Genomic DNA, 25370 nt, shown 5'->3' with positions numbered 1-25370 from the left:
TTCGGTGTATTTCAACCATAAAAGTGCATAGACATACAATACATACATAAAATGACATTAGATAAAATATAATTGCAGATATTAAAAGGACTGTCTACATTACAACTGTAAAGCTCCAGTTCATTATAATCACTTCATTCATTGGTCCAAACAAATTCGCAATTTAAGAGACAGTTTTAAAAATTCAAGAACTTGGAGGACACTATCACTGTGCAGCAATTGTAAATATAAAAAGGCTGGTCGTATCTGATTAAAATTTAATTTCTTTAAAAGAGCAATTAAAAAGCGTTTACGCGGGAATTCATAAAATCTGCATAAAAACATAAAATGCAACATATCCTGTGGAGACTTTCCGTCGCAGCCACAGGATATTGGATTTTTACAAAAACTCTCATTTTTGGGTCTGATAAACAGATGTTGGAACAGATTAAATCTGAATCTTGTTAGTAAAAACTTATCGTGAGTGCTAAGAGTGCCGAGTAGGTAAGGCTCTGTTGTCAGGCAGGTTTTAACCATAATAAATTTCCTTGCACTTACTTTATGTAGCTCAACACCCTCCCTCACAGCCTTATTACGCAAAAGAAAGGTCTGCTTGACTAGGTCAATGTCCCCCTTTCCAATTCCCGACGGGTGTTCAAACAGATCAGGACGACCCAACTCAGAGAAGCAGGTTTTTAAGTACTTCAACCAAGGAGTGCCCAACACATTATCATGAGCCATAAAATCATTAACGATTAAATGTGTTAGGGGGATGTCTTCGCATAACCACATTTTCAACCAACAGGTCAGGGGTCGTAGGGATAGGGTATCGCTCAAATACCCCACTCCTAGCTCCTCGTGAACTGCAAAGTTGGAGGTGGAGGCCGGGGTACATAGAAGCCGTTTGTAAAAAGAATTTTCTGTAATCTGAAGTTGATCCACAGCCATGTAACCCCAAAGCTCACTACCGTAGGCTGTGGTTGCTACAGATTTTGCATCATATAATTTTAACATTGCAGCCGTGGGCTTTTTACCAAGTTTTGAAGCAAAGTTAAAAATGGAGGCATTCACCCTAGTCACATCACATCTTTTCTTCACAAGTTGTGGGCCCCATGATAATTTAGAGTCAAAGAGAACTCCTAGATAGGAGAATGTATTGGAAAACGGTATTGCTACCTCATCTAGTTTAAAGGTATATTGTCTCTTTGGCTTTTTCCCAACTTGCATAATGTATGATTTTGAGTTGTTCACTAACAGATCTCTGTCTTCCATGAACTTTTTAAATGCATTAAGTAGTAGTTGAAGGCCTTTTTCAGTTCTTGCTAACAACACCGCATCATCTGCGTATAGCAAGACAGGAATACTTCTATTCCCCACTCTCGGACTATCTGCTTTCACCTCCTGTAAAACGCCATCCAGCTCATTTATATAAAAGTTAAAAAGGAATGGAGCTAAAATGCAGCCTTGCCGCACCCCCTTCCCTGTTCTAAAATCATCAGTTACTGACAGGTCTTGGCAATACCTTATATTTGCACTTGTGTTACTATGGAGGTCAATCAAAAAGTTTATAATACCATTGTCTACTCCCTTATCCCTCATGGACCCCCACAGCTTCCCCCTGTTCACACAGTCGAAAGCTGAGGATAGGTCCATGAAGGCCAGGTGAACTGTTCCCTTTTGTGCAATAGTATACTTGCTAAGTATTAAGAAGAGATTTAAACATTGTGTTGTGGTCGAGCGGCCATTACAAAAACCATATTGAGTAATAGACATGATGTTGTTGTCCCGTGTCCACTCAGAGAGACGCCGCAGTACAATTCTCCCCACTAGTTTCGCCATGGAGTTAATTAGGGAGATAGGCCTGTAACAGAGGGGGCTATCCCTATCCCCCTTTTTAAATATAGGCACAATAGTGGAGAGCCCCCAGGATAATGGACATCCGACTCTCGCGGCTGCGTTAATAACCGCCACAATAATCGGGGCCCAGAAATTAGGATCAGATTTGAACAGATCCGGGGGTATCCCATCGGGGCCTGGTGATTTTCCCGCTGTGAGTCCCTCTATTCCCACTAAAACCTCACCTATACTGACATTAAGGGATGGACCCCCTTTGGTACATTCAGGAAGTACAGCGTTGTCCTCACTACCCCCATACATTTATTTAAAATGTGCAACCCATTCATCTTTTGTTATAACACATTCTAACCCCTCACCCGAATCTTGCACCAGGAAGGGTTTCTTAAGCACCGCCCAAAATCTAGCGCTATTTTTCAGTGTTTGTGGTTCCAGGATCTCATCCCAGGCCTCATTCTTCAATTCCTCCTTCCGTGAGGCAATGACTGATTTGTACTCTTTACGTGACCTCTGGACTAATTCCTTGTTTCTTGGTATTATCGACAAAGCAGCTCTAAGTTCACAAGCAGATTTAGAGCATTCCTTGTTGAACCACCTCAGGCCCTCCCTCCCTCTACACTTTACTGGTTCTGTCATTAAAATAGCTATTTTGTCTGTTAAGCTCTGATAATCAGACAGGACCTGAGTTGGAGCAGAGTCATCCTGTGTGCATCTAGTGATTATATCACTACAGGTGTTTTTGATGTTCTGATAAATGAGGTCCGGGGTGCACATAGACCATTTTAGGCGGCGTCTGCCATCCGTTACTGTTACCCTACCCCTGGCCAAATTGCGACTTACGCTAGCCACCCAGGGCCCCCTTAATTGTGTGGTGAGTGGGTTATGGTCACTGAGTGCGTTATTATCTATAGAAAATGAATGCACAAAAACCTGCATGGGCAAGGTTAACAACATATAGTCGATAAAAGTCCCCTTTCCATGCCCTTTAAAAGTTGGGGTGACAAAACGCTTTAAGGGTCACAGAGTGCCATTGCTAGAGTAAGACCATGGTCATTAAGAAAATTATTAAAACGGACCCCCTCCACGGTATGTTCCAAATGTAAACCGTTTAGTCTGGGGCAATGTAATTCCTGAAGATTTTTCCCTAGGGGGTCACCGCAGGGGTGAATATTGAAATCGCCCATAATGAGTAGATTGTGTGAACAATCCCTCATTGAGTTACCTATATAGTCTTTTAAAATTTCTAGGTTGCCATGAGCTATGCCAGTGTTGGTAGAATTATAAAAGTTGATCTGACCGGCCTTGCAATTGCCAGCAGATAAAACTAGGCCTTGTATACCGGGGTTGCTTGATGCCCTGCTATCAATTGTGCATGTCAGTGCTACCGAGATAAACATTACCATGCCACCCTTAGGCCGTCCCCGGTTTACTGGTATAGCAGGTACAACGTATGCCTTGTATCCTTCAATCCATATTTCACATTTTACTGACCAAGTTTCTTGAAGGCAAATAATCTGAAAGCCCTTAATGTATGATAACCAGCTTTCATCTTGCATTTTGTTTTCTAGACCCGCCACATTCCAGCATATGACGTTTTTATATGTTGTGGGTGGATTCGCCTCTGTTGGCTGCCCTACAGGAGACTGTACGATACTCTGACCATCCGGCACCATCAGTCAATCGCAAGCGTCCAGCCCTGAAAACATTTCAAAGCGATTATGTGTAGGAACATTGTACCCTCTCGTGCTCTGATTGACAGCATTAGAATTTGCTGCTGGTTTCTGCCAGCCATTCAGCCCATAAGTATTATTATTATACATATGTGGTACTGCTGAAATTGGAGTCTGAGCATGGGAAGTGAGCCTATACCTTCGAGGGTCTTTGGGGGAATTCTGGACAGGAGCATAAAAGTAACCCAGACGGCGCACACAAACATTATTTGCATTGTATACTAAAAAAGATGCGCGCAGTAAAACTGTTGCGACATGTTGGGGATGCTGGAAATTAACAACCACACAGTCCCCCGTAGTCACCTTCCTCGAAGGGCCGACCCAATTGACCCTTTCAGTAGAAATAATTTGGTCATAGTAATGAGTTGGGTAACCACAATTTTTGTTTAACCACGCAACCGTTTTATTTTTCAGAGAGTCATAGGATTCTCCGTGTGGTTGGGCTGGTACTTCTTCGTAGCGTGGAACATTGGTTAACACCACCACATATGGCACACAATCAGGGGGGAGATTTACATTCCTAAGTTTAGCCCTCTGTGGAGCAGCTACATAAGTACCCGAGGATACAGGGACCTGTTGAATTGGTTGGATTACTGGTGCTGCAGCTGTCCCAGCCCCAGCGCCTACCAGTCCTTGTTTAGCCCTCTGTGGAGCAGCTGCATGAGAACTCGAGGATGCAGAGACCTGTTGAATTGACTGGGTTACTGGTGCCGTAGCTGTCCCTGTCCAAGCCCCAGCGCCTACCAATCCTTGGGGGTTCGACTGCTGCCCGCTCTGTCCGTTCTATCCCCTGGCTGCATTCTCCTTCCGGCCCCTAGCAGGAACAGTTTTAGAAGCTGTGACTGCTGGGGCGGGGTCAGATGTACCGCCACCAGACCACCCAGCCTTTCTACCTCAGAGGCTACTACCTCCAGTCTGGACAGTATTGGGCCGATTAGATCTGTAATTTTGGCCTCCAGCTTTCCTACTATTGTGTTTATCAAAATTTCCAGGTTGGAGGCAGATAGAATTAGGCTTCCCTCATTGTTGCCCTCTTGGTTGGTTTCTTCTATGACATGATGAATTATGCTATTAGCATTAGTAACTTTGCTAGTGTTAAGTGGATTAGTGTGGGATTTAATTTTTGAAAGTTTCCCCCCGCGCCTCCCTTGAGTCTTTCTACACTTCCTCACTGGCCTTTGTGTAGAAGGGGCCTCTGTTAATTCTTCCTCGACTGAGTCTCCCTCCGAAGTGTTATGCAATTCCACAGGCTTCTCAGAGTGTACCTGTACCTGTACCACTATGCTAGATCCCCCTGTACTGTGTGGATCATCTTCTGCAGTGCCTTCCGGACCTTCTGTTATTTCGATGGGCACATTATCCAGGGGGGGGGGGAAGACTTTTACTACCTAAGGAAGCCCTACGTTCGTTGTTTATTTGAGTAACTTTTTTTACCAAGAAATTGTCCATGGTAAGCAGGCCAGCTGTTGGTGGATCCAAACTCATTTTGGGCATTTTAGCTGATACAATATGCCCCAAGCCCCCAGTAGGCGTAGAGAAACCTGTATTGCCTTAATCTAATGCAACAGTTGTCCACAAGTTAAAAACAATTTAAGTATATAACAGTCCAATGTCTCACTTGAATGGACTAGGTCCTTATACTGAAGCCTGGGTCTGTGTCCCGTCCCGTCCTCCTCCGGCCTCTGAGGGCCGTAGAGGGCCCGCCCTTTGCCCGGGCTTAGCCCCGGCGCGTCCCGCGTGGCGGGAGGTGTTCCGCGTTCTTGAGGCGCCTCCAGGCGCAGCGGGAGCGTCACGAGCGCGCCAGGTCCCGGGGCTGCTGGGTAATGGAGTTCCTGATGCCCGGTTTGGCCAGGAGCGACCCAGGTTCAGCTTCGCGTTTGCCGTTTCCCTCACGGCTGGACGAGTGCAGGGTTCAGTTGGCCGTTCCCCTCACGGCTGCCCACCACTCTCTCTCCTCCGTTGTTAGTCTCTCCTCCGGCTTCCGGCGGCTTGCAGCGACGTCAGATCTGCACGTCGTTCTTTGGAAACGGAAGCGCCTTGATGAGTTCAGACCTCAGCAAGGCCCAAAGGTACCGAAAGGGTTCGCCCTTCTGTGTACAAAGTCCTTAGACTTACAAATGAAGTTGGCAAGGAAACTGCATCTTAACCGGCAGTGTAGCTGGCGCTGGATGCGATCGCCGTGCATTTGCAATCAGGTAGTGGCAAAACTCCGCTGGTGGAGCTGAGTATACCGCCCACCCCTGCTGAATACCTAGACAGACATGTCAAATGACCTAAGGGCCATAACAGGAGTAGGAGTTCAGTCTGCCAGTTCGTTACATAGGTTAGTACTTTCCCCTCAAATCGATGTATATGCAGCGGATGGATATCCTGTAAGTTTTTGAGAGCTTGCATATTCGGCTTGAAATATCATTCAAATAGCAAAGGGGAGAGGGAGCAGCCCTGCCTGGTGCCTCGCAAGATGACAATAGGGTCTAAGAGGTGACCATAGCATCGGATCCTAGCTTGCAGGCCCACATAAAGTTGACAGACTCTAGATAGAAAATGAGGGCAAAACGGGGGCAAAATGTACCAGATTCCATTCAAGAAAAGGACATAGACCCAGTTAAATGCCTCTTCCACATCTGGCATAATCATTCCAGCAGAGCCCCCATCCGCAGTAGCAGCCTCGAGAGCTGTAATGTCCATATTAACATGTGAGGTTGTATCCCATTCAGGAATGAATCAATGCTGATTTGAGCTAGGACATGGGTATAGATTTTAGAGACTGTGTTAATTAAAGAAATTGGATGGTACCCCACAGAGAGTAGGATCCTTCCATTTGTTAAGGAAAATAATGATATTGGTCTCCTCCAAGACCCTGGGACCTGCCTCAGCATATTAAAAGAATTTAAACGATCCCAAAGAACCAGGGCCAAAATATGTGAAAATATTGCATGCACTTCCAAAGGGATTTGGTTGGAACCCAAAGCCTTACCCTCAGCTAAAGAGCTGATTGCTGCTACTACCTCAGAGAGTTGTATAGGCTCTTTCAATCTAGACTGCTCAGCATTAATCGTCAGACAATGGAACCCCCCCCACCCCCTATAAATTGATGCAGGCTCTCAGTGGAGGCAAAACAGACCTCCTGATAAAGATTCTGATAAAATATCTGAAATGACTCTCGGATTCCTGCAGGATCTGCCACCAGCTCCCCATTTTCATTCCGAATCTGCTAAATAGCATTGGTTCTAGTGCTATCCTTAACTCTAAAGGAGTCCCAGCTCCTCACTGTTTTAAAAACGTGTCAGCTGCTGATAATGACACTTTTTAATTGCCCACTCCCATATGCTCTTAGGCGATTATACTGTACCTTAGGCTGGTTTCTATAGAGCTAAGAGTTAAGCGTGTTTGGGTCTCCTCCACAATAGCCGCTCACTGCTGATGAGCAACAAACTTCAGAGTGTGTCCTTGGCAAAAGTCCTTATGCACAACCCAAATGACAGCACCAGCTGCCGATCCAACATTAACAGCCAGATACTACCTCAGGAGCAACTTCATTGAGCAGAAATGATTGTCTTCCACATGCAAACTTTGCAAAAATGTCCAACCAGGCCATGCCCCTCGAGACTGGAGAAGCCCTCTTGATTAAATATACAGGGATGAAGATATATGATCAGATATAATTCTAGGATTAACCAAAACTTCAAGAAGGAAATTAAAGAATGGCTAACTAAGAACATATCAATACTAGAGAGAGAGATTTGTGCGTGGCAGAGTAAAAACTAAAATTAAGTTCATTAGCTCTAGTATACTAACATACATTAACGGGTGCATAGGAGGACATAAGCTGTTTCAGTGCTTCCCTGAGTCATTGCTCGCCAAACCACCCAGGCCGAACTGAAGTTCTTCAGACCTTGATGCAAAGAATCTATTTTATGGCATAGTGTGGCATTAAAATCCAGACAAATAATAAGCACTGGTGGCCAGAGATGAAGTTCAGCCATTAAAAAGTTGACAATTGATGGGTCATCATGATTCGGACAGTATACTGTACAAATAGTAAAAAACATGCTAACTTTCCAGAGGATCGCATAAGCTACCTTCTGCTAGAGTCAACATTTTGCCTCACCACCCCTAATTTCCTATCTGATACCACCAGCGAAACACCCCTCTGGGCTGAGGTGAATCATGGGTTGCACTAAAACTCTGTAGCTGAGCTCCTTAACAGTAATATTTGTTCAGGAGGACGATGTGTCTCCTGCAGAGAAGTATTTTGTGGTTTAAGAGTATATAATTCTTCCCTGGCAATCTTGCACTTCAATTTAACACCATTAATATTCCATGAGAGAATATGCAAATGCTGGCCACAACGCCTGTCATTACTAGCCATAATCACAGCAAGTCAAACCCACCATGCTTGCCCTAAGGACAACTTATATTTGTGACCCCTCACCCTGAGACTGAGCCTAAGAGTCAAATGTTCCCCTTTTTCCTCACCCTTGATGTTTTCTCAAATTTTTTCCCCCAAAATTTTCAAACACCCAAGCAAAAGACACACCCACACACCCAAACTTGCACCACATGGTCCTTTACCCCTCCCCTTAAACCACAGATAAGAAGTCCCCCATCCCACCCATGCTATGCCACAAAAGAAGGGACACCAGCCAGAAAACCCAAAGCTCAAACATATTCGCTTAATGGCTCAAGTTCCTAGATAGGCACAGGGCCATGCCCTTTCCGAGTTTATCTAAATGTACAGTGCAATACAACTCCCAACAATTATCCAAGCGAGACATGTAGCCAATAAGTGATACCACCCAATCCCTTTGGCAGGAATCCTCCCATACCAATACATGAGATAATCAAGAATTATGGAAAGAGCATCACATTTTCAGAGAGCAGCATTCATGAGAGCCATCCTGTATAGAAAAAAGGAGAAGAGAAAATAGAATGAGATACAAGAATGGACACTCATTTCCGAGGCTGCCATTTGGCTAACAGCTCCAAAACCTTTGGCCCATCTTAACGGAAGTAGGTATGACCATCAATTATAATCTGCAATGTTGCTGGCTCCATAGGAAGTGCTGTCACCCCGATATTCTGTAGAGCTGGGATATGTCCCTAAAGATGCCACTGCTGCACTACTGTTTAATGACAACATTCAGACTGAATAAATAATTCGATCCCACAGGCCCTCATAGGTGACATAGGTGGGGCTGCTCAATGGATCTCCTGTTACAGTAAGAAATTCCCAACATAGAGAATGGCGCAAGGGTAGTGGGGAGACCCACCCTGGCTGGGAAGCCTTAAATGAAAGTGATGCACCCTCTGTATCATGCTATTCATGTAGGAATACATTCTCTAAAAGACAACCACTATAGCCTATAGGGTCATCTCCTTCTGTCCCCTCCAGAATGCCCACAATTCTCAGGTTATTTCTTTGTGATCTATTTTCTAGATCTTCAACCTTGGATGAAAGTTTAGGCAGCTGAGAATTGTGCTGGTGGACAGATGATTGATTCTCTCTGACTGCCCGCCGAAGGGCGACCTGGGAGGTCTACACTTCACAGTTGGGTATGTTTGAACAAAGCCCATATTCTTTGATAGCTTTCTCAGAACTACCTGAGTCTTTAAATGGGTTGTCTTCAGTGCAAGAGAATCTTTCCTATACTCTTCTCTATATTGCAGGAGAAGGTTGTAGATAGCGGCCAAAATGGGAACATCCTGGGTTGATGATATCTCCTGCTGGGATTCGCTCCCTAAAGCTGAGCCTTTAGGAGCAGACAGATTAGGCGGGGATAGAGACTGATGGAAGAGATTTTATTGTGGGTTAACTCAGTCCCGTCAGGATCCCAAAGCAACTCATCCTTCTCTGGTGAGAAAGCAGGATCAAGGACTCCATGTTTAAAAGCTGATGTAACTTAATCCTCCAGTTGAGAAGCAGTCAACCATTTAGGCTGGGTCGGACAACCGGGGAAGCAGTGGAGCCTGGAGCCTCCAAGAGCTGGGGCGTCTCCTAATAAGCTCTGGCCAGACAGCCCGATAGCGTGGGGACACACTAGCCTAGCGTAACCTGGTGCTTTATAAACTTGTATATTATTATTATTATTATTGATCTTCAGTGTCAGACAGGCTCCCAGAGTCTGACAGATAAAAAAAGCCTCCTGAGTTTCTTCTGCTCTGGTGAAAATGGCAGGAAGAGCTGATACCTCTGGAGCGGCAACTTCCCCAGCAGAGAAGTCTGTGAGGTATAGATCCATATATTTCCCCAATCGAGCTATTGGTCATTCCTTACATCAACATTATCCTCCTTAGTCACCTTCTGCTGAGCCCCAAGAACATCAGTCATGACACGGAAGGATTCCACCACTCCTGAGACAGGAGGTTCTATCAGTGGGGCATTAGAGATTAAGGGGGAGAACTGTTGCTAGCTGATAACTCATAGTTCCAAAAAAGCCACAAGCATTATTGGCTGCTGGCAAAAGCCACTTCCTTTTAAGTCTTTAAGGGGTGAGAGGGCCAGTTGCCACCGGCTGCCCAACCCCCCCCCCACTGTTACTGTCCCCTTGGCAGGCAACCCAGCCAATATATAATAGGTCACAGTAGCAAAAATTTCCAGAATTAAGCAGCCACATAGAGGTTACCTATACATTGTTCCTGGAAAAGGTGGTGCTCTATACACTGTTGCAGCAATGTAGCAATCTGGATTTCAGTCCATCTGGAGACTGTGAGAGAGACAATGTAACAGATGCAGTCCTGATGCCTCCTCCTGCCCGCCGCTGAAGCCCCAGTGGCTTAAGCACCCACTCACATGCGGTAGCTCTGCCACTGAGAAACAAACATCTTCAGGCACAACTCTTCTCCTGGCACCAAGGAACGTGGAATAATGCAGATACCACTCCCCTGCCACTGCCCATCTCTCTGATATCCTCCTGCTACTGAATCGTGTGGTCGAGCAGAAAAATGAAGAAAGATCTGCCAGGTTTAAGCTCCCCTAGATAAGGTAGGTAGGGAGGAGAGCAGGGGTCAAGTGGACTGATACATTCACATGCGTTTGAGGGGGTCCGGAGGTCAGCCTTGTCTAGCCATGATCCACCATCTTGGATGCTATGTTTCAATTTTCTTTATCAGACTGAGCTGGTACGGGGCCATCTTTGTTTTTTGGGCATGTGTTCTGTTAGAAATTGGGTTTCTGGTTGGCTAGGGTGTGCACCCAAGCCAGGCATGACCCACCATTCTAGTTAGGGCAAGGGAGTTACATGCTGAAGATAACCCCTGCTCACCCCCTGGGTAGCTTGGCAGAGCAGTCAGGCCTATCCCAGAGGCAATGTGTAAAGCATTTGCGCAACACACACACACTCTGGTGACACACTAGGCACCCCAATAGAGACTGCACACAAGGTTATATGAAAGTAGCCTCTGTATTGTTTGCACACACACAAAGCACATTAGACCATAAAACACTGAGTAGCATGTAAAACACATCTAGACCACATAAAATAAATTGCTGCACCACTAGGCACTTGCTGTATAGATGCACATAAACCACCTATCAAAAATTATTGCGCCACTAGGCGCTTGTCACAAAGAAGGCATATAAAAACACATAAGACCACAGTTACATATATCACTGGGCCACTGGGCACTTGTCATAACACACCAGGTAGGGCAATACAATAAAGACATATATGTAGCCCATGTCATAAATAGGCATATAGAACACCTAGATCATCAAAACAACATTACTGTGCATAATGAGCAGTTCCTGATGACGACACTTTATCTTGTCACTGCAGGTACGATATAGACTGTTTCTCCCCAGCATCAGGGAATGGGGAGTGCAGGACCGCCAGCACTCCTTTTAGGGGCAATAGAGGTAATTCTCCAAAACACTGATACCCCCGTTGGCGGAGAGACCTTACTTGGTCCCTCCTCATGTCTAACCTATCCGAAGTGTAGCTGTCCGTGAAAGCGCAGTGCAGCTGCTTCCAGCAAAAGGAGAGTTAATTTTACAAAAGAAACGACCCCAAGCTGTGCCACAGGAGAAAGAGCTCAAACAAGGCAAAAACAATTAGGCCCTCATTGGCAGAGAAGGTGGCCTCCCGCATAGGGTTGTGTTAGGGTGTGCAGCTGCCATCCACGTGTACTGAATTCAGCAACTGGAATGCCCCCAAGGCCCGTGTCAGAGCGGGGGTGAGTAAATAACTTCCCTCAGCAGGGCGACCTCCAATATCAGCTTCCAGAGTTAGCACAGCCCCCCCTTTCTAACCCTGGTTCACTCTCCTTCCACCATGGTCCTATGAGTGAATTCCTCCAGGAAGTGCCCGATCTGGAGTCATCGAGCAATGTGGGGTGCCAATGTTACCGGTGACTCCTGGATTGCTGCGGCAACTAGACAGGAACAACGCTGGGATTGCTCCGGCAACCCTCCGGTGGCTTCTTTGTCTCTCCTGGTATGGCACGGCTGGGCTGCGCTGACATCAGCTTTTTTTCTAGCTGGCCAACTCAGCTGCCCTCACCCAGCTGGGGAGGGGGGCACCACAATCGCTCTTCACAGGATGTAAAACACAGGGGAGCTCCCCACTGGAAGAAAACACACAGAGGAAAAAAACACGCACCAGCCGTCAGGTGGGAGGGGGTGAGAGAACTTCCTCATAAAGCTCTCCCCTCCTGCTCCTCCACACACAAAGTGCCCTTCCACCAGCACTCTCAATGCACCAGGCTTCAGATCTAATAAAAGCGCTCCTCACCCGCTTTTACTTTTGGAGGGGGAGAAAAGAAGAATACAGTACTCACCACACACTCCGAAGGAGCAACCACAGAGCGCTCAGTACCAACTCTTAAAAAAAGGTTGAAGAACAGTGCGCTCCATTCAGTCAAGCAGACAGGAGCTTTGTCAGATTGTAAAAGCCCCTCAGTTGAGCAGAATGGTACTTCCTGTAAGGGCAGGGAACTCCAGTAAAGTAAAAAGCAAGAAAATTACCAATAAGCAAAGTACAGGTCCTGGAAGACGTTAATGTACCTGAGTCTTCCACAACAGCAGGCAGGCACACACAGGCCCTTGAAAGCTTCTCTCAAGCAGAGGGACACAGCGCACAGCAAAGTCCTTGACATTTCCTTTAGAGAATAAGCTACTGCAGGCCAACCTCAGCTAGCACACAGTAAAGGGGCAGTACTCCTCCTCCAGCTTCTCCAGCTGTTCTCCTTGGCAAAGGTTCCTCGTGATTCACGAAGTAGTATAATTTACTGGGGTTTAAGGTAACGTATAAGTATACCCCGACATGTCTTTGATGTCATTGTAGCAAGGGTCTCTGAACTCAGCCCAAACCAGTTCTGCATTCATTGGTGCAGCTTGACCACAGGTGGCAGAGACAGCATTGTGTAAAAGGGAACCCAGCCTATTCATGTGTAAGTAGCTCTCCTCCCACCACTATAAATGCAGCCCAGGTCTATTCATCCCTGTGCTGAGTCACCCAGGCAAGGCAAGGCACACCTCAACCATTCTCAGTGAATGTATAGAGTGAATACACATCTCAGCTCCTGTCACCCACACACCAGTCGCTGAATCCACAAACAGCCAGTGGCACACAGAATAGTGCAGTAAGAAAATGCTCACTTTCTAAAAGTAAATCACAAAAGGTTGCATTCCCATACACGTGCGATATGTCCCCCAGGCTCCGTTGGTAGCCTTCGCTGGGAAGGTTTATCCTTTTAAAGTAAAAGATGAGAACACTCCTTTGAGTTAATAGTCTTTATCATGAATCTTGTTATTTTTCAAAAGATTTTTAAATGCATATGTTGGTTCATTCATATTTCGATGTCCACTTAACAATTCCCAATGCATTTCGGCATGATGTATGCCTTCATCCGGGGATATTTCTAAAGAAAAACTGAGTGTCTACATTAGCACTTGAAGTTGAGGAAGCAACGGAAAAAACATGAAATGTGTGGGGTTGAAAACACCGGCTGTGAAATTAGGTGCCAAGAGGTGAAGGATTCGATAAGCATGCCTGTGTTTAAACCGAAAACCCAGGAGATATAAAAAGCGTCAAGTTCGACAGTCAAACGGTGCATCGGTGAGCATGTCAGGTGTCGGGTACTTAAACGAGGTTAAATGCTAAATGCATGAAAGTGAGCGGTTAAATCTCGTGCTGTTAAGTGAATTAAAAAAGTATTAGCATGCATAAAAGTGTGGAAAGATTCACATTTAGCAAGCGGAGCTTACCGCAATTCTCGGCATGTCGCCAGACCGTAGATGAACCAGAAGTTAAGCTGATTTAACCCGGATGTGTTAGGCGGCCATATATGTGGTAGCCAAGACGCGTAACTAAGCGTGGGGCATAGAAATAGACGATGGTGTGTGATGAACGGGTACATGCAATGTTCGTGAATAAATGATGTGAAAGAATGTGTCTAAGACGACGTCCTGTAAGTCAAAGTGAAGATATACGAACAAACTTGTTACATTCAAAGTATACGGTTGCAGTTTCAAACATCCTAAATAACAAAAAAAAGAGCTGTGAGTTGTAAACGGTGCATGTGGTGTAACCTGAATGTGAAATAAACATAAGGTAAATTAAATTAAAGCAGCGCCACAATACGAACAAAGTACAAAAGTTCTTATAGATAGCAGTTGTATTCCATACGGTCGTTGAGACCATGTGGTTTCATGCTTGACAATAATGAGATCCAATAATTCTCTCTTTGTAATAGAGAATTATGATTGTCTTTTCCTTCCATTTTCATGACGTTTTCAAGAACGCAAAATCTTATTTGGCTGACGTTGATTAACACGTGTAGTGCGCCCAAACAATACCCTTTTTCACTTTCTAAAAGTGGCATTTTCAAACACAGGATTTAAAACCCATCTCCACTAAAAGGTGCATTAATAAATTCTGAGTTCAGAGAGTCCAAACTTAATTTTCCTATCTTGTCCCTATTGCAAGGTACACATGTAAACATGTTACAGTGCAACTCCAATGTTAAGCCTATGGGACAGATAGCCTTCCAACACTGAAGAATAAATTACACAGTATTTCACTATCAGGACTAGTCACTCACACTAGCACATGTCCTACCTACCTTCCACATACACTGCACCCTGCTCATGGGGGTAACTTGGGCCTACCTTAGGGGTGCCTTACATGTAAGGAAAAGAACGGTTTAGGCCTGGCAAGTGGGTGCACTTGCCAGGAAAACATGGCAGTTCACAACTGCATGTGCAGACACTACAGTGGTAGGTCTGAGGTACATTTACAGGGCTATTCATGTGGGTGCCACAACCAGTGCTGCAAGCCCACTAGTAGCATTTGATTTACTGGCCCTGGCACACACCATGCACTTTACAAGGGACTTACCAGTAAATTAAATATTCCAACCATTGATAGCCAATCATATCACAATTTATACAGAGAGCATATGTACTTTAGAACTGATCATCAGTGGTAAATTGCCCAGAATCCTATGACCAACAAAGACAGGATCAGAAAAAATAGGAGGCAAAAGGCAAAAAGTTTGGGGATAAACCGGTCAAAAGGGCCACGTCTAACATGTTCCTTGAAATTGAGGTTGATGTCCAGGGTGAAACAGTGAAAGTTGAGGTTCAAAGCCTTAAACGTTCATTTCATTGAGCCAGGTTTGTACTGTATCTAGTTTGCACCACAAATAACAGAAATACTCTCTTGGTTGAGTTGAGCTTCAAGTAGGCACTGAACATCCAGCTGGCTGATGTGAAAGTAATGTTTGTAAAAAACAAATGTTTAAACAGCCCTCAACTGAGGTGAAGGTGGCTTCTTACCCTTGTCTGCCATAGTGCCATGGTCTCTCCTGCATTATTGAAATATATGCCCCTACATAGAAGATTGTTTGAAAAGGGTGCAAGGGCTGGTCGCAATGACCACAGATACTAGACAAATGATTGACTACTTTTAAAGGGCTTCATGAGGTTCTTTAATCAATGTGGAAGACTGAGAATGATAGATTTGGTGGTGGCTGGGATTAATGAGAAGAGCTGCTTATGCACCTTTGGTATATGTTCGTCTTTCCTCTTTTCATACTCTCAGAATTCAAGTTCTGTCCATTTATTCAGGGTGAAAATCACAATTTCTGTAAATTGTGACCTTTACCAAAGTTTTCCTCTGCTACACGAAGTCGAACCCTCCAGACATGGACAAATATAGATCACAACCTTAGAACACTTCAATTGTTTGAAACGTACTCAAAGTAGACATATAAGGGCGAGAAAAACCTTCCGTTATTTCGTAAAGTAAGCTTACTGCAAATTCAACTGAAGGGTTTCCTTGTGATTATCCAACTGATGTTCTCACATGGATATCATAATGGGTAGATAATGAGATTTGCTTCGACCAGTATCTTTAAACTGTGCTCTGCCAGAATATATTTTTTCATGAGGGGAAACTTTGCCACTAGCATGGCGACATTGTGTTTTGTTCAGTGAATAGCAACAACGTCTGTGCTGAAGGCAGGGTTTCTCAACACGCAATGGGCAGTACTTGACATTCTGGAACACATTATTTTATTACTCAGCTACATTGCTTCAAGCACAAAATCTCAATGCTCCAACACAGCCCCAAGACATAATATGGTTGCTTCCCATATCATCTTGCAAATCTTTACTTGCAGGTGAAATGTCCCACATAACATTTTTGTCGCATAGTATTTCTGCTTAAACTTTGTGAGGGAAGTTTCTGGGGAAAAAAGTTAATTTCTTATGATCTTTCACCAGCAAAGATAGTTTTTTCAACTGCTTTTTTTTTATTTTAACTTTGACAACTTTGTGAAATTGAAGAATCTGATGAACATTTATATAGTTGGTAGATCTAATTTCACAATGTTCACAAATGCCTAATAATTAAGCCTACAGTTATCCTCATGGAGTAACATTTTTCATATTCAGGTTACCATGCCTTCAAAAGGGTATGGGTCACGTAATGGACACAATGGTTCCCAGTAGTCACTGGGAGACAACGATTTAGGTTTGGGGGTACAGTTGTGCCTTTCAGCCAAGGAACCATATCAGCTAGAACGTTTTGATTCTGTATCTTTCTAAAGCTCAAAAAGGGACCCATGAGGTGTATATCAATTACGAGGATGACATCTAATTAGTAGAAGGAGAAGAGAAGTGCCAAGTCTTATGAGATTTTCTGAAGAGAAAAAACTTGACCTTTGACATCCAAGGAAAGATGATTCCAAAATTTAGGAACCAAAGTGGAATAGGCACATCTACCACCATAAGATAAGAGAATAGTGTTGTAACAGGTGTACCTGAGAAAACATGTCCAGATGCGTCCATTGCTTTGTACAAATGCACAAAGATTAACAGATTATTATTTTGAACACTGAGAGTCAATGAAGCTTGATCAAGAATGTGATCTTTACAGGAGAGATCAAGGATGAGATTCACTGACACGGTTTACATTCGTTGTCACAACAGAAAGCATATTTAGGGAGGCCCACATAACTATGTAGATTCTTCAATTGTCGTTTTTAGCAAAAGTCGAGCAGAGGAAATGATATTTTAGAAGTTTTGAGACAGAACAAACAGTTGAACATGGGTTTGTTAACCTGAGGTTTAACAGAATGAGATTTTTAAAAATTATGCCTAGATTGCTGGAGTGGGAGGGATAATTGAGGCCATGCCAGTGTGCCCTAAATTTCTACAGCAGATGGACAAGCATGAGTTCCTGAATTTAGCTGAAAAATTAGTTTCAATGTATTAAGGTTCTTACAAGCGTATAAAGGATTCTCTTCCAAGTAGTGACAGGTGCATTCTGAAACAATGGCCGTGTAACATCATACTGAAAACGTGGGTGTCTTTGACCCAAGACTAGAAAACGAAGATAATCCATGTGATATTTGCTAATGGTTCTACAGACATTAAAAAGAGTTAGAATGTGTGTAAAGTCTTGTGGAATCCTACTGACCAGATCCTTGGAATATGCACGGAAGGGAGGAATAGAAACCACTTGATCATGGTCTGTCTGCAAGGCTCCGGGTAAGCTGAAAAGCATAGTCTTTTACCTTAGCTTTAGAAAGAAAATCAAAGGAAAATGGGTGGTCAAAGGCCACAGGCAATATGGAGGTCTAAAATCATGACTACAGGTCTGCCTCCACTACCACAAGTCATATGAAGGTCATCAAAAGGGGCTACCAGGAAAGAGGTAGTCCTGTGTAAATGTCGCAAACCTGTCTGGGCAGAATCCAATCAAATGTTGGCTTCAACAAAGTACAAAAGCTCGTAATTTACTTGGATTTCACACATTTTTATTGTACTTAGTAGGAGCGAAATGGGATCGTAGCTCGCTAGAATGCTACTGCTGGCGTCAGGATTTCTAATTTTTTTCTATGCAGATGGAATGCATGCATGACTCGAGTTATCTGTGAGGTTGGTTGCTAAGGTCGCAGCCACTGTTTTAAAAACTCGGTCAAGTATCTGAGAGAGAGCCTTGAGTTTATCGAGAGTAATGCCCCCACTAAATGGGGAAGCACAAGTATACACAGAGAGTGGGACTTTGGCAAGGAGTCAACTTCTTTAGTCATAGTGGTTGGTTTAGTGGAGGCAGTGATTCGGATCAAATCAAGAATATTTTATAGTAACTGAACTCTAAGCCTTTATTCTTGTTTGTTTTTCTTTGCTCAATATACAGAATCAATGGGCAATATGTTTACCATGTCAGGCATGTGCAAAAGGAGTTAGTTTGTATATTGTAATTTGTCTTTCATTTCGTTAACAAAACAATCAAGATATTAAAAAACGATTATCACTTTTGGTATGAAAGAAACTTGATAACTTAGTGCACAGATCTACAGGAAGAAGAAACGTGCAGGGCCCACAAGGATGAGCAGAAACTGCTTGAAGGACAGTGAAGGTTTCCTTAGTGGTATTGAAGGAGTCAATACAATTAGAATAGAACAAGAAATAAGCCATTTTAATATTCATTAACAACCTTTGAGAGTCTGAAATAGAGAGGTTTTAGTAAATGGATTAGGGGCTGCATGTCTGCCAGGGCTTTAAGTGGAATGAAAAAAGTGGGGGTTCTCTCAAAGGGGAATGGTCTATGTAAATACAATCATGGTTTAAACAAGTAAACAGTGTGCCAACCGACCAGTATTTTTGGTTCCCTGAGCTTTCTGTTATTGGTTACAGATATATAACACACTGAAAACCAGCCTGGACTATTGGCCATGGGTGTTATCTGTTTAAGATAAATGAATAACAGCAATAATCTTCTTGTAAATAATTCTGAAAATGTTTCAATCTGAAATTGTGAGAGTGTGAATTAAACATTACTGAGGCCTGTGGAATTGGTAGTGGTCTTCAGAGTGTCTCCATCAGTCCCGTTATGTTCACGTTGTTAGGTGTGTATGTCCTTTTTCTCTCCATAAAATGCACTTCTGCGCATTTGCTTCACATTACAATCCCTCAAATACACAATGCACCCACTCCCCTGTATTGTCTTGCCCCTTATTCTTATCAATATTTTAACAACTGTGTACCTCCTTTACCCACATTTGCACAGAATCACAATTGCAGCTGGAATATGTGATCCTTGTCCTGTGAGCTTTGCAGAGAAGCCAAGGATAGGATGACCATGTGTTTTGAACTAGTGTATCTGACTGGTGTGCAGTTCCTAAGTGTAAGTGGGAGTGTTCAGGTCTGTGTCACGCTTCATCATTGGGCCTGCTCCTCGTTGGGCCGGCATTACAATGCCTGACGGGCACTCGCTAAGGGGCTCTTTGGCAGAGATCATTTTTTCATGAAGCTGTTATGTGCTTGTGGACTAGGTAGTGAAGTAAGTGTAGAGTGTTGTCTTAAAATAGGTGTAGGGCAACCCTATTGCCTACATTTTATTCCTAGGATGCAATTGCCTAACTAAAAATAAGAAACCCTAACCGGATACAATGGTCCGAAAGGGCATGTGTGGTGTAAAAGGTTGACATGTTTCTTGCCTGTAGTAGCGCCTAACGGGTCTGGTGGCAATTCGTCAGGACCGATAGTTTCAGAGAGGGTGTCTCAACTTTAACACTACCGCAATGCTGGTTCAGAATATGGTGAGTACAATAGTTACCAGCTTTGCATGTGAACACCAGGTCCGACTCACCTAGTGTTCTGTGACCCCATATATAGTAGATCTGAGTTGACGGTAGCTTTTCCCCAGAGCGCGCCATTGCTAAACACCTTCTTGACCCACTGATAGGCATAGTGAGAAATTCTAATTGTTTTCCAACCTCATTCCCAGAGCTCTCATTTGTGGCCTGTAATAAAACATCTAGAGGCAATGCAGTTTAAAGTAGGCACTATACAAGAGTAATATGCTGCACCCAAAAAATACAGAAATACAACATCCTGGAAATAGCTAACGCTCTTAGGGAATATGTAAAACGAGAAATATAAACAGGAGCTGACCTGGATTACCTTATCGTTTTTAACATTCATTGTTCAGAAAGGACAAGAATATAGGGTCCGATAGGGACCTGTTTCAATGTTTCTTTTTAATTACTAATCTGTCCGAGATCTGGAGGGAACCAGCCCACTTAAAGCCCTGATGCCTGATTCGATCTCCATAATACAAATTTAAATAGCACTTGGGGGGAGTGGGGACATTCAGAATTTACATCTGGTAAAACAGTTTTTACTGTGAAAGAGAAGAAATCTGCAAGCGGTTGATATGTTGAAGTGGATATGATCAGTGCCTGCGGTTTCTCACAACTATGCGGGTAGCATTATTACCTTGGAGAACAGGGGGGTTGTACGTCTGTAAACTGCACCCACTCTGACGCCTGATGCATTTTACCTGGCTTCACCTGTACTCAGTCCTTCTGCACATATGGGCTGCAGTATTCCCAGCATTGAGAACAAACAGGGGGAGCGAGAGCGCAGAGATGACTTGTAGGAAGAGTGGAAGGATATATTTAGCTCTGGTCTCACTGTGAAGGTGCAGAATTTGCATTTTGATATGTTATTCTTTCTGCAGACAAAAACTGGATCCATGTTTGTCCTTGAAACAACCTTGCCAATCTAACTGAATGCTGTTAACATCTGTCTGGGATTGTGCTCCAGGAGTTTGCATGTTCTGTGCTCGGTCTGCCCAGTGCAAGGCGAAGCACCCTGCCATGCACAGAGCAACCAGACTGCTTTTCAAGGCAACTGGGAAACTCATAATTGCAGGGGATGATCTCAAAATGTACCAGGAGCTCAGTTTTCATCCACTGGTCCAAATTGCCAACTCTCTTAGTTGGAAAGTCATGCTCACATTCCATGGCCAGTGTAATCTGCCAAAAACAACTTAAGCGGAGCTTGTCTTGGCATCTTTTCAAAATCAAGGCCCCAACAGCGTAACTAAAAACATTTACACAGCTGGACCCCAATCACCCTATTTTCTAAGCGTTCGTCAGGACGAAAAGCTGCAGGTCAGCCAGTGATTGCTCTCAAAGGTTGTGTGTCCATTTCCATGCGAGCTTCTATCCGTCTATTAATTGTAAAAATACACGTACAAGTGGGTGGTCTCTCTGTCGTGATTGTGAAAACAAAGCACAGCCTCGTGTCGAGGGTTAACCACATCCAACCTGAGTTCGGTAGATCAGTGTACACTGCTCCCGGGGATGCGCACCGTGCTGTGTCTGATATGCAACAGTGGAAGCAAGCTCCTGAGAATGGGAAAAGCCTGTAGAAATAACAACAGACGGCCCTAAACAAGGAACAAAACTTGAAACTGAAGGTACCTATACAATGAAAATTCGCTTCGCAGAAAACAGGCACAGTGATTTAAACAAGCATTGACAAAGCCTGTCGGTCTGGCATGGGAAGCTGTCCTTGTGGCTTTCCCAATGATTATTCTCTTTGTGAGTGGTTTTGTATCAAGACACGCACTATATAAATCCCACATGGTTTAAAAGCCAAAGGGGATTATTTACAAGCCCCTTGCGCTGCCAGTGCGTCACTTTTTCCCCATGTAAAAAGTGACGCAAGTGCGGCGCCAGGGGCTTGTAAATAAGCTCCAAAATGTATATATATTTTATGTAAAAGGATGCTGTTCAGATCGTGCAATAGAATAATGCAGACACTCGGGCAAGCCAATGGCTGACGTGGGCTGACCAGTGCCCCATGCTGTGGTGGGCTGAAGCAAAATGTCAATGAAACCGCCGCAGACCAAGACTGGAAGAGGGGTGAATGAAAGCCCCCCTAAGTAAAACGTTTTATACATTTATATTTAAAACAAAGACTTGATTAACACCAGACCTGAAAATAAATTATGATATACAGCTCATAACACTGACTGACAATTCAATGCGATCGTTCAGTCATAATTTTTGCCTTTTTTACCTGTCGGTATATTTTTTTTGATCGAGAAATCCGAATATAGGTCTACACATCACAACATGCTTGTAAAATTATTTCAAGCTTAAATGTATTAATACATACACATAAATATGATGTAAATTTTTCGAAAATGGAACAGAACAACAATAATGAAGGACGGGCATGTTGGCAGAGAGACAGAAACAAAGTTCATTTTTAGACCCCGAGAATCTGACAAAAATATTTGGAAGATAATGAAGAGGATACGGATGGGTAAACAAAGGACCATTGGTCGGACTACATGTACCTGCAAACGTCTACCTTACTGCAATGTTTTGTTGCATTCAAGTGTATGAGGAGCTACTTTTGTTCCAGTATGGATCATATTTAGTGGTGCAAAGAATATGAACGTGCTAAATTGCAACCTGAGGGGCACCTTTATCAAGAAATCATGCAGCTCAGCAAGCCATCTTGCTGAGCTGAACTGATTGATAGGAAAATATGGTGCAGCCCAGTCTTTTCCTTACACTGGTGCACAATGTGCTGTATAGTGCCAATGTAGACAATATTGCACCATCGTGCAAGGGTGCCTGCATTGTAAGCAGGATTATTTTTGTTGGACACCTTCCTGCACAAAAACAATTCTCAGAGGCATTTTCTAATGCAGCACACATAGAAAGAGGAAAAAACGAGGAGAAACAAAGATATTTCTCCTTGTTACGCCTCACCTGGGGAGGCGTAGCATTTGGATGCATTTCCAGGTCTACCAGTAATAGTAAATCTTGGAATGCACCAGAATCCATGGGTGAATGCATTGGAGCACTCACGCTCCACCTACAGAATGCCTCCCACTGGCAGAGTAACACAACACATTGATTTGCCGTGCGTTTGATTACTCTATATTTATCATTCCACTCAGGGCCACACTAGGTTGTCTTGCACACCTGATAAATGTAACATAGTTGTGTCATCCTTGCGACCCCTGGCATGGCACAAGGTTGATGCAACTCTTTGATACATACATGGCCTGGAGACTTTTAGAATGTTCAGTTTCTGTAGATAAGTTGCTGTTTCAGTAAAGAATTCATAAAACACGGAGCAGACTTTTGTCGCAGTACACTTCTTGGCTTATTCTTCTGACAATTGTCTGTTTCTCCTATACAATATAGGATGAAGTCTCAGCAGTAACAATCAGAGATCCGAAGCTTGTCTTCTTTGACAAGCTACATATCTCTGACTTGGAGCCCGCGTATTTTTGCAGCCGTTCTCTGTTGGGGCCCCTTACTAACCATTACTGCTGAGATTTCACCCTCTATTGAGCTCCTCTCTAGCAGTACACATTCAAACACATTGTATTTATATTGGTGGCCGGCCCTCAAACAAAGTCTTCATAAAGGTCCGGCTGTTCGACCTGTTACGTCAGCACACAAGGTATCGTGCCTAATGAACCTTGGTCTACCACTATTGAAATAGACCACACTCCAGTGACACAACCATCCCCAGGATATCCTTCAACCCTGATGAGACCCTATCATCAGTGCCATCAACATCAATAGGACACAGACCATACTTGTGTGCAAGGAACACATTGTATAGTTACCTTTTGTGTCATATAATTCAAAAAAGGACTGGCTGTCTCCTGAGAGAAACCGATTTGTTGTCCATATTCACCCACATGATCACTTTTTCTTTTTCTGGTTCTGGTCTATCACTTTGGGTGTTTTATTAAATCTTTTCACCACTCACTTTATTGTAAATGCAATGAGATATGTTTTTTCATGTTTTTCTATATAAAACTTAGGTTCAGCGGAATCGAATTGGATAAAGAAATTATAGAATGCTGGTTGTCAGGTCATTATTCAAACTTGTAAAAAGATTAAGGGCCTGATTACGTGTTTGGGCATCTTGGAGCAGGCTGCCATGCCAGCGCCTGCTCCAAGACTGCTAAACCTGTAGTCATTTCGCCTGCCAGATCACAAGTTGTAACCCTAGAGGGCAGTCCAGCGGCGGCGGTGCGTTTCTAAGGTTCATAGGAGAGCCTTAGAAAGGCACAGCCATAGGAGTGCAGCAGCGCCTTTCTGCATGGACAGATATGCACAATGTTGTACTTTCTACCTGTGCAGGAAAACAGGGTGTCGAAATACAGGTAGGCACAACATGTGCCCCCCTGCATGCACCCCTATGCTCAGAGGCAACATGGGGCCCTGTAGGGCTTCCTTACTTTCCTCACTGCCACCCTTTTCATGGCGGGCTCACTGTTTGGAAAAGGGTTGCAGTGAGGAAACCCGCTTATATGCTTGGCAGTGCCAAAGCAGCACTGCAGGAATATTCCAGTTTCACACCGCTGCACCGCTGTCACAGGATCAGGGATCCCTGGCGATTGCAGCGGTCCTGTGGCGTTCCCACTGTCGTATTTGTAATACGGCGGGTGAACCACCAATCTGGCGGGTCAGGGACTGCCACCATGGGTTCAGTAGTCCCATGGACCACTGAACTTTTAATTAGGATCTAAATCTACAGAACACAAGACTGCCCTATTTTAACTTATTTTGAACAGAATATTCCAAGTAAACACCTGTTCTTAGTTGCCAAGTTTATACCCAAGTTCAGGTAGTCATTTTGTGTTGCTCTTGTTTCGTTTGCACCAGGCCCAGGCACCAAAGAAAAAGTGACCCCAATTAGTGTGTTAGAAACTTTAAAAAGTGGCCCATATTTGAAAATCCAGGCAGTTCTAAACGTGTAAAGATGTTCTATAAGTGTTTTGTAAGGCATGCTTACTGCAGGCAATGTTTGTTTTAATATCAGGTAATCAACAATAAAAAAAAAACAGCCCAGGAGACCATATAACAGTCCTAAAAACAGTCAAAAATGGGCCACACAATGTCCTGTCAGGCCAGCCCATCAGGAACTGACTGACTGATTGCTCTATAAGCCAGTCTGACCCTGCATCAGGCTTATCATTTTGGTCCTCGACAGGAAAAAATGACATTAGAATGCTCAACCTAACAGGAAGGATGGTCTGACATGTGTTGACTGATGGAGGGACCAAAAATAAGCTATCGGTCAATCATTTCCAGCGTCAGAGTTAGTGGAGAATTTTGGGTGGAAGCCTGCCAGGCCACCCAACTTGTAATAAAGTGGGCATATCAACAGTTTGGTGAACAGTGTGTGGCAGAGTACCCTGTCTGTCAAATCTGAATAAAACCCTGTATCTCTGAAATGGCTTAGAGTAAATATTGTACCACGGCATGGATATCCCAGAAGGATGCTTTCAGGGCATTGATGAATAAATAAACGAAAATTCTGCTTTCTCAAATGTGTTGGTCAATAGAGAGTGAAATATTTTTTTAAGAGAGTAATTAGATATGGCAAGCATGTAGGATGTCCTTTTGTAAAATACAACATTATTAATGAGGTCAATTATGTTGAGTTATAGTAGAAACTGTAAAGGTTCTAAAAGCTACCTCTAAATTTTAAAATCGCATCTTTCAACAAATTAAAACAAC

This window comes from Lissotriton helveticus, chromosome 11 (genome assembly GCF_964261635.1).
Source record: "Lissotriton helveticus chromosome 11, aLisHel1.1, whole genome shotgun sequence".
Taxonomy (NCBI): domain Eukaryota; kingdom Metazoa; phylum Chordata; class Amphibia; order Caudata; family Salamandridae; genus Lissotriton; species Lissotriton helveticus.
The sequence above is the reverse complement of the archived record's forward strand: the minus strand, read 5'-3'. Positions refer to the sequence as shown.